Genomic DNA, 10,427 nt, shown 5'->3' on the forward strand with positions numbered 1-10,427 from the left:
ATTACAGACACTTTGTATATTTGATTGGTTAAGTACCCAGGGTCTCTTAGGACAGATTCTGAAGGATTCAATGTCACCTGGAGTGTATGTCCTAACACTATTTCCAGTTTCTCTCTCTGCTTCCTGCTAGTAACACAAGATATTACTAGCATCTTGTTCTTACCCAGCCACAATGTCCGCTGCTTCTTGCCATGCCTCCCTTCTATGATATATTCTTATCATTCTGGAACCATAATCTCAAATAAACTTTCTTTCTATAAATTACCTTATACATGGTATTTTATAATAGCAGTTGAGAAGCAGCAAATACATCTAACTAAAGGAAGGACTGAAACACTGAATTTTTGTCTTGGTTAAATTTTGATGTCTTATTTAGTTGTAGATATGACTCCTTTTCCTGGGATCCAATGGGATGTAGTCTGAATAATTCCTCAGCAATGTGGGTTCCTCCAACACCAACTTCTAATAAATCATCTTTGTGCTACACTAGAGAAGCTGAGTGCTACACCTCCCAGAATTCACTCCTATAAAAATTGAAAGATATTTTGAAATGGGGTAATAGTCACATGCAGATTCCCAGCTTTTTTTGTGAGAGATAGTCTGTATTTTGGTTTCTTCTATATTTAAAAATTAATTCCTTTCATGAGATTAGAATTTAATTACCAAATTTTTCCTCCCCATTTTCTCCCTATAAACCTTTACATATGCCCCTCCTTGCTCTTTTTCAAATTTGTGGTCTTTTTTTATTTAGCTGTTTTTGCATACATCCATATATACATACTCCTAAACATGTAAGTACAACCTTTTCAGTCTGTATAACGAACAGAGTTATTATTCAGTATAGGATAAGCAGCTAGTGAGTTCTTTCTTAGGGAAGATTATTTCTCCTATGTTTACATTTCTTAGTTGCCTATAGTTCTTTGTGTAGGGTTGCAGTTTCCTGAGAGCTGCTCATTCACATGTGTATTAATTTTTGAGAATTTCACACAAAAGTTTTGATCATATTCACCAAAACCCTGTCTAGATCCACCCTCATAACCCTGTCTATGGATCTTCACCCTCCCCCAAACCATGGAGTCCAATTTACATAGCCCAAATACTCTTGGGCTTGATCTCCTTGGAACCAGCTGGTGAACTAGGAATCCTACATTAAAAGACAACTGACTCATCTCCTATAGTCATCATCTGCCAGGACTTTTCTACTAGGGACTGGAATTTATGCTCTCCTCTGTGAATCCATGTTGGACATTTGCCTAACTTGAACTTGTGTAGGTTTTGTGCATATGGTCATAGGTGCTGTGAGTTCATATATGCAGTTGCCATGTGCTGTCCAGAACATATTATTTCCATATAGCTACCTTTTATCTACAGATCTTATACTCTTTGCACCCCCCTTTTCCTTCAAGATTAGTTAGACCTTTGAAAGAATAGTATTATATAGATGTCCTATTAAGGGCTGAAGATTTGCAATCTCATATTTTCTTTCAGATTGACCAGTTGTAGGAATTGGTTCTTTTTCTCACCAGTACTAGTTAGGGACTTCAGACTTCTCTAATATTTTCAATGGTTTCTCAATAAACTTTTAAGAATCTTCTACTTCAGTTTTTACACAATCTGGTACTCTCTGTTTTCTATTTCTATGTAATTAATAATCTTATTTCTGTTTGTTCAAAACCTTAGTACTAGAAATATCTATGTAAGAAACAGAATTGCTTCTATTTTCCTTGCTAAATTCCAGTGACTGATAAATCATTGTTAATTTCATGTTTGGGTCATTGGAGTTCATTTTCTTCAACACTCAATCTATCACACAGAGTTTATCATTCTCTTGTAGCAACACTGAACTCTTTCTAAGACACTTGCCTCTTTCTTAGTCATTTGCTTTGGTCATGTTGAGCATCATGTGATATTTTCTAATTCATCATGCATGCCTTAACAAATATGTATCATTATATGCAATATAACAAAATAAATCTAATTTAATATTTAATAAGGTGTTGCACAAGTACTACATGGAGTCTGCCAAAGACTATCAGTAGGTTGCTCAGACGCATTCTGTATCAACATTATTAATAAGGACCAAGGCTGTGAATCAACACAAATATTTTTGTTTATTATCTCAAGATTGTTGCTGCCATGATAGACAAAAATGTACTGGCAAACTCAGGGGTGAATGAAGGCAAGGCAATCTTCACAGAAAAGACTGGTGGTACAGAGGATATGTTCAATATGGAAGATACTAGCAAATGGCTATTGAAAGATAATAAACAGGGCTAGAACAATGACTCAGCAGTTGAGAGTACTTGCTATATTGTTGACGATCTGAGTTCAGGTCTTAATACTTACATGGTGATTCATGATTTCTCTTCCAGGTGAGCTAGTTTATTTTTTCTAGCCTCCTTGAGCACCAGGCATGCATCTTGTTTACACGCACATGTTCACACCAATATTCACACAAATAAAAAAAATAAATCTTTAAAAAATAAAATAATAGATAAGTGGAGCAGTTTGAAAGTGACGATGAGGTGTGAAACACAATTTGAAGGGATAAGATTAGAAAACGTCTTATGGGAGGGAGGCATGCCATATTTAGATACTACAAGCTTGTAGCAGCAGTCAGTGCAATTGACACTCTTCTATTAGAATACTATGACTGAATGGACCTGCAATCAAATTTTATTAATGTAATTTATAATGGGAGCTTAGGAAACTAATTTTTATGCCATTAGCTTTGTTGGATGTGAGATTTATAAAGATACATAAAATAGACACAATCCTTTAGAAAGTAGTTGACCAAAGATGAGGATTTATGGCAAAGAGAACATAAAAGATACCTCAGATCTCAAGGAAAAACTTTATAATTCTCAGAATCTTGTTAGTCAGTATGTTCTCAAATTTGTTTAACAAGTTTGTTGCATGGACATTTTTGCCCTCTGCCAATGTTGGAATGTCTTACTTAGAATGCATGGTTATAACCAACATAATTGATTACATTAGGGTTAAGATTAAATAAGAGAGACATAGATATAATCGACATGGGAAGTAGATCTCCTGGGTAAATTGGGAGCATGGAGATCTTAGGGGAGGATTGTAGAGGAAGGGGAGAGGCAGGGGGAGCAGAGAAAAATGTAGAGCTCAATAAATATCAACAAAAACAAGAAAAAAGAAAAAAAAAGGAGCACCACAAGCTTTACATAGAGTCACAACCAAGACTCTTGGTAGGTTTTCCAGACCTGTTTCTCCATAAGCTTACCTGTCATTCAACCCAACCACAACCATACATCAGCATGATATAGTGCAAAACTTGAAAAATCCAGAGAGCCTGCTACAAATTTCTGAAGATCAACAGAGAGATTCTTCTAAACCTACAGAAGGTGTACTTGTAGGATCAAAGTTACACCTATTTCCAGTTGAGGGGAAACTATTTCTGACACTCCGTTAACACACTAACACAGAGTGGTCCTAAGACACACATGAAGAACCATTAAACTGGTTCACAACCTGACAAGGTAGGATGACAGAAAACAAATATCCAAAAACTACCCAAGAAAGGCAAGATTAGATATACAAAACCAAAAATATTCTATCAACAAAACATTCCAAACGCTACACCCAAACACAAACTAACAAACACAAAACCACAATGTGAACAATCAAAACAATAGGTCAATTAGAATCCAAAATTTTAATATTCTCTGACAAAAAGATCTTACCTAGTATACTGAAAATATGATTGTAAAATAATAATTACAAATATGTTCAGAAAATCAAAGATGATATAAACAATTGTCTGAAAGAGGACCACAAAAAATGACAATGAGTTGAAGAAAATAATTAAACAGTTCAAGATATGAAATGGAATTTAATAAAGAGAATTGTTGAAGGAACTGTGGGCTGCATTCCCGCCCAGCTCTGCAGGGCTAGCTTTACCAGAAATAATTACACAGAAACTGTATTCTTTTAAACACTGCTTGGCCCATTAGTTTTAACCTCTTATTGGCTAGCTCTTATATATTGCTCTAACCCATTTCTAATAATCTATATAGCCCACGAGGTGGCTTACCAGGGAAGATCTTAACCTGCGGCTGTGTCAGGTGGGATAATCATGGCGATTCCCTGACTCGGCTTCTTTCTCCCAGCATTCTGTTCTGTCTACTCCGCATACCTAATTTTCTGTCCTATCAGGCCAAGCAGTTTTCTTTATTAGTTAACCAATGAAAGCAACAGATAAGATACAAGACCCACCTCCATCATCTGAGGAGGAACTGAAATAAAATAAAATTCAAAGTGAAAAACCCCGAGAGTCAAACAAAGAGTTGAGAGGAAAGTGTCATCAAGAACTTGGGTCAAGTTGAAGAAATAATAACAGATCTGGAAGACAAAGTAGAGGAAATGGATCACTCAAAGAAAATATTAAATCTAAAAGAAAAAGGGCAATGGTACATGCAGGAACTCTGAACTACCATAAAAAGATTAAACCAGTGATTAATGGTATACAAGAAGGAGAAGGTCAAGGCACAGAAATTATTCTCAATAAAATCATAGAAGAAATTCAAAAATCTATGGAAAGATATTCATTTTTTAGGTAAAAGTTGCATACTGAACACCAAATAATGAAAAACAGAAGAGACAGTCCCTACATCACAGAATTATCAACACACCAAAGTGTGAAACAAAGGAAGGCAATTGAGAGCACCAAAAAAGACCAAGGCAATCTTGTCAGAATAATCTATTACTTTTCCTTTTTTTAACATCAAAAGTAACTTAGTTCATTTGTGGAGAAAGACTTAACAGAGCAGTCTAGACAATGGTTCTCAATCAATTCCTACAGTGGTTGAGCAACCCTTTCACAGGGGTCACACATCACATATATTGCACATGAGATATTTACATTAAGATTCATAACAGCAGCAAAATTACAGTTATGAAGTAGGAATGAAACAATCTTACTTTTGGAGGTCACCACAAAGTGAGGAACTATATTAAAGTCACAGCATTAGGAAAGTTGAAAACCATTGGCCTACAGACTTTGGTTCCTTAATTAAATTGATTGAAAAGCTAACAAAGAGAGTTTTGGAACACAGAGAGAAAATAAAGTATTGTTCCTCATTCCTTTGGTTTACAAATATTGTCTTTAAGCAAAAATAATGGCTGTGATTAATTTCTTTAGGGAAAATGTGGAGGGGGTGGGAGTCTCATGTAGCTCAGATATGCCTCAAACTTGTAATGTAGCTGAATATAACCCTGAGTTTCTGATATTCCACCTCTGGGTTGCTGGAATAACAGGTGTGCACCACCACATCTGATTTATGTGGTTCTGGCTGTCAAATCCAAAATTTGGTGTACTCTCAGAAAGCACCTCTAAAGGTCAGCATTTCAAATTTTGTTCTTTTCATATAAGTGAGATCTCTCTGTGGAAGAGTAAAGTGCTAAAAACTTTTGATATGATTGGAAGAGTTAGAAAGATTTTGATGGTTGGTTCACAGGGGCATACACTGATGATGCCATAGGATGACAACTAATGTATTTCTGATTAATAGGATTTGAGATACTTCACAGACCTGTATACTCAGCTCTACCTTCTTTAGAGGTAACAGCAAAGGTTGAAAAGTCTGTGAGGATTATACCATCTAGATATTCCCAATCCACAATCCTTCCTTTATCTAATCAAGACTTGGACAAACAAAGCACCTGTATCAGCAAACTGAAATAGTTTACTTTTCAGAGAGTGTCTAAGGCAGCAGTGTGATAAATAAGGAGTTCTTCCTTGCCTCTGAGTTTGGCTTTTCTTGGGGGGCTAGGGTCCATGGAAATGGAAGACTGAAGAAAGAGGCTCTCAAAATCTCAGCTATAAGATTTAACCTCACCTGTCTCATCTGTGTCCTCCATGAATTCTAAAGAAAAGTCTGGGTGTGTGGCAAGAACCTGTCTGACAGACATGTTAACTTGAGCAGTTTTTATACAGATGACACAAGACTGTCCTTCTGTAGAATAAATCTCAGTGAGTGAATCTCTGAAAAGCATAGCTGGGATCTTTGTGTCTCCACAGTGAAGTATGCTTTCCCATCAGTATGTGGAAACACTCAAGGAACTGCATAAGTGAGGCAGCTGAAACTTTGCATTATCATGATGTCACCACTAAGCATAGCTATGGCTCTCGGAGCTTCTTCTCAATTTGAGGACACTCAAGAGAAAGATGGCATATTGGCCAAATCCTAATGCCATTGAGGGTAGAGAGCAATCTAGTCCATATCTACTATGATCACCTCTGTGAAGTCTATGCAGTAGTAATTCTGGATACTTGCTTCTGCTTTGGAAACCTGAAACCCACAGGCAGTGGCTGCTTGCTCAGAGGGACAACCAGATCTGAAGGGAAAAGTATGTAATGGTCTGTTGAATATTTCTTATTTTCCTAGTTGGGGGTGGTAGGCCACAGTTCACCACTACAGTTTTTCTGGTAAATTTTGAAGTCTTTATTTATTTACTACTTTAGATGTCAGAAACTCTTTGCTCTTCTTTCACCATGTGTTTTTGCAGGCACCTGGGTGACTTAGGTCTGTGATAGTTTGAATATAATGTCATAGGGAGTCGCTCTTTTAGGAGGAATGGCTTGTTGGAATGGGTATGGCCTTGTTAGAGGAAGTGTGTCATTATGGGAGAAGGCTTTGAGGTTTCTTATGCAAAGGATACCCCCAGTGTCTCAGTTGACTTCCTGTTGCCTGAAAGATAGATGACTCTTAGCTATTCTTCCAGCACTATGTCTGCCTGACTGCTTCCATGCTCCCCTGCCATGATGATAATGGACTAAACCTCCGAAACCATAAGCTGCCACCTGAATTAAATGTTTTCCTTTTTAAGAGTTGCCATGGTCATGCTGTCTCTTCAAAGCAAAAGAAACACTGACTAAAACAGTGTCTTACATCTTAAGACAGTTTAGCCTAATGCTGCTAATGCCCAGAAAATAAGGGGCTTGGGACAAAAATAAATCAAAGTGAGCATTGAAGTTCATAGACTGGCCACTTGATTACAGGCTGAATTTCTGCTCCTTAGGACACATTCAGCTGTCAGGGCTCCAGCCATGGGTCTTGCTCATGACAAAGAAGCTTAAAACTGCTCCCTGGGATGTAAGCAATTCTAGGTAGGTGTTTGAGAAATAGATTCTTTAGTACCTGAAAATCTTTTAGGCCCTACAGATAAATCAGGATAATTGGTGTACAGTAAATGAATAGGATATCTAGGATAGACTTAAAGAGTAAATGTCTACTTTGAATCATGTTACATGTAATCTTAAAGAGGACAGACAAGTAATAAAACTCTCCGAGCAATCTTTCTTTCAGGAAAGGTTCTTATTCTCCATCTACTCTGCCGCTATACAGCGTCTAATTTTTTAGTGATATGCTCCTTGTGTTTTTACATAAATATATTTTAAATTATAGTTCTGTACAAAATAGCATTGTATTCAGAATGAATGTAGCAACTTGGCTCAAGACCCTAGTGTATAGAAATAGTATCCTTTGTTTCTTGTATCTTCTGGACAATGTATGATACGGTAGGTTAGGGAAATAAATAATTGCTATTGGTTAGGCAAGTTGACTTTTTAATATTTTTAAGTTTTTACAGATATTTTAGACCAGGAAGCATTTCTGCTGTTCAATAAAGGGGGAGGGACTAAATCACCATCTCACAACAAACGGGATTATTCAGACAGTCTTGTTTAAGCACTCTCACACTCTATTGTCAGCTGTTCTGAGTATCACATGATGCAAGAAGTTTACAGCTAAGATAATACTAGACACAAATTTAAGCAAAGTCTATTGTTCTATCCATTTCTATCAGATATTTATTCAATTGATGTTGGATACAATAGCATGGGTGGAAGGCTCAATCTTAGTGATCTCTTCACAACCTCCAGCCATTCTTTCTGATAAATTCCACTTCTATATCTTTGAGTTCTTCCATAAAGCCTTCCTGTGTTTCTCCCACATGGTGAACTTACTGGGTCTGGTTCTAGATGCTCAGAATCACCCAGAGCCAAGCGAAAACATGGCCAGGTCCCCCCACACACACTGCTTCTGACAGCCTTTGGGTGTAAGAGGCACTGGATTGGCACTATGGTTCAAGTCACAGTTGCAATTTGTTCATTCACCACAACTGACTTCTGTGGGAGAGTCTAGCCTAGCAACCTCTCTATCCCTAGCAATTAGTCCTGGGGATAATCACCTTCCCCTGGGACAAGTTGAATAATCTTTACCTGTGTTGTATCATTCTTGTCTTGTATAAAGTGTTTGCTGGGTTTTCAAGTTTCACAGAAGTCACTGAACACAGAATAAGTCTTTCTGTCCATTTTTTTCTTAGAAAGTCTAGCTCAATGAAAATCTTGCCCAAATTGTCTTCATGTGACCAAGACAGACCCCTTACCCTGCTTTGTCTTTTTCTTATCTCATCTGGGTTACTCTCTTACTCTATGGACATTCTTTATATGCCGGTTTAGTTAGTTCAGATCTGCCAAAGCTGCTCACACTTCATAAAGTTTATATCCCAAGATGGGATTCAACAGAGCCACTAAAATCCCATAGCAACCTTAGGTTTCTGCAGAGTGAAATGCCTTGTAACTATCCTATGAACATAGTTCTACCAGGTCCTATGAACTGGGATTCAAATACAGCTTCTTTGACTCCTAGCTCCAATAACAATGTCTGCCTTTTCTCTATTGTTTTTCATTGCCATATGTCTAAGGGGTCTTACCATTTTATAATCTCTCAAGTTTGGGAGGGTGGGGGAGTTTAAATATAATTACTCTATTTAAGAGATAATGTTTCTCCATAGGCTATCAAACAAAAGCTTAGTACCAAATGTGGGCTATTTCTCTTCAAATTGTTAGTCAGAGAGATTTTGCCAGAGATCTTCATAACAAAAGAGGTTATTGCCAATGTTTTTTGGTTGATCACCATAAAATGATCGTAACAATCTACTGCGGAAGGTACCACACACTTTTGCTGCAGTACATGGGGGAACCAATGGGGAAGTACTAATGTGGAAATTTCTTCCCTGCTAGCAAGTTGTCATAGCAGGATGTATGATGCACACTACTGGGGTGGGAGAATCAATATCTTACCCAGTTGTGAACTCCAGGTGCTGCAGGAAAAACCAGTCTGGTAGGACATAGGTGCAATAGTGGCATAAATGGTATATAGGCTATGGCTTAGCCAACACCTTTCTGATTGGGCCTAAAGCTTGTTTTCAAAAAAAAAAAAAAAAAGAAAAGAAAAAAGAAAAAGAAAATCTGGCAAAAATTTGTTTCTAGAAAGAGTATAGGCTCTAGTGGAGAACATACTATTTTCGTATTGCTAAGTGAACATTTAATATCTTTTATTTTTTTAATTTTTATTTTTATACCCACTAATTAGTGCAACTCTCACCCCTCATTATAGAAGTTACTTTTGTAGGGGAAAGAAGTTTATATGGAGAGCCATGACTGATCCAAGGGTAGAGAATATGTGACTATTGAGGTCTCAGGCATAAATGAGACATCTATATCAAACTCCCTTCCCCCAATGTTCATTAAAGAAGAGGGATCAAAGACTGCTGGAGAAGGGAGGCTGCGTGTTGGTTTTCGGCCACCTGGCTAGCTTAGATCCAAAATTTTCACATAGAAACTGTGTTAATTAAATCACTGCTTGCCCCATTAGCTCTAGCTTCTTATTGGCTAATATCTTACATACTAATTTAACCCATTTCTATTAATCTGTGTATTGTCACGTGATACTGGCTTATGCACTAAATTTGCCAGCATCTGTCTTCAGCAGCTCCATGGCTTCTCTCTGATTCTGCCCTCCTTTCTCCCAGCATACAGCCTAGCTTTCCCTGCCTAGTTCTGTTCTTCCCTACCATAGGCTCAAAGCAGTTCTTTATTTATTAACTAATAAAAACAACACAGAGACAGAAGGACCTCCCACACCAAAAGATATTCTAAGAATCAGAGATTAAGGAGACCTGCTATGAAACAATGTCTTCTGTACATGTCATGGTAGGTATATATATGAACTAGGTAAACTTAAGCCTGAGCAAGACTGAGCAAGATCAAATGAATTATTATTGGAGCATGTATGGCGTGGTTACAAGGTCCACATCTGATGAGCTATTGGCAATTGGTGCCCTCTAAGGGAAGAAGTTTGTTTGCTTTCTTTGGAGCTATGACCCCCTAATGTGTTGGCTATGTGCTAGTGGAAAACTTTATACCTATGTGCATATACACATACACAGAAACACTAACGAGATATAGTACTTTATTAGAAAAGGCAGACCAGAAAGTTTGGAGAAGGCTGTGGTGTTGACATAGTCTGAGAAGAATAGGGGTATAGAAGTGGAGGGTAGATACCAATTTGGTAAAATCTTTTTTTTTTTTTGAAGGCGTATATAATATGACA

The sequence above is a fragment of the Microtus oregoni genome, unplaced genomic scaffold, assembly GCF_018167655.1.
Source record: "Microtus oregoni isolate MIOR12 unplaced genomic scaffold, Mior012 000041F_ref0000270, whole genome shotgun sequence".
Taxonomy (NCBI): Eukaryota; Metazoa; Chordata; class Mammalia; order Rodentia; family Cricetidae; genus Microtus; species Microtus oregoni.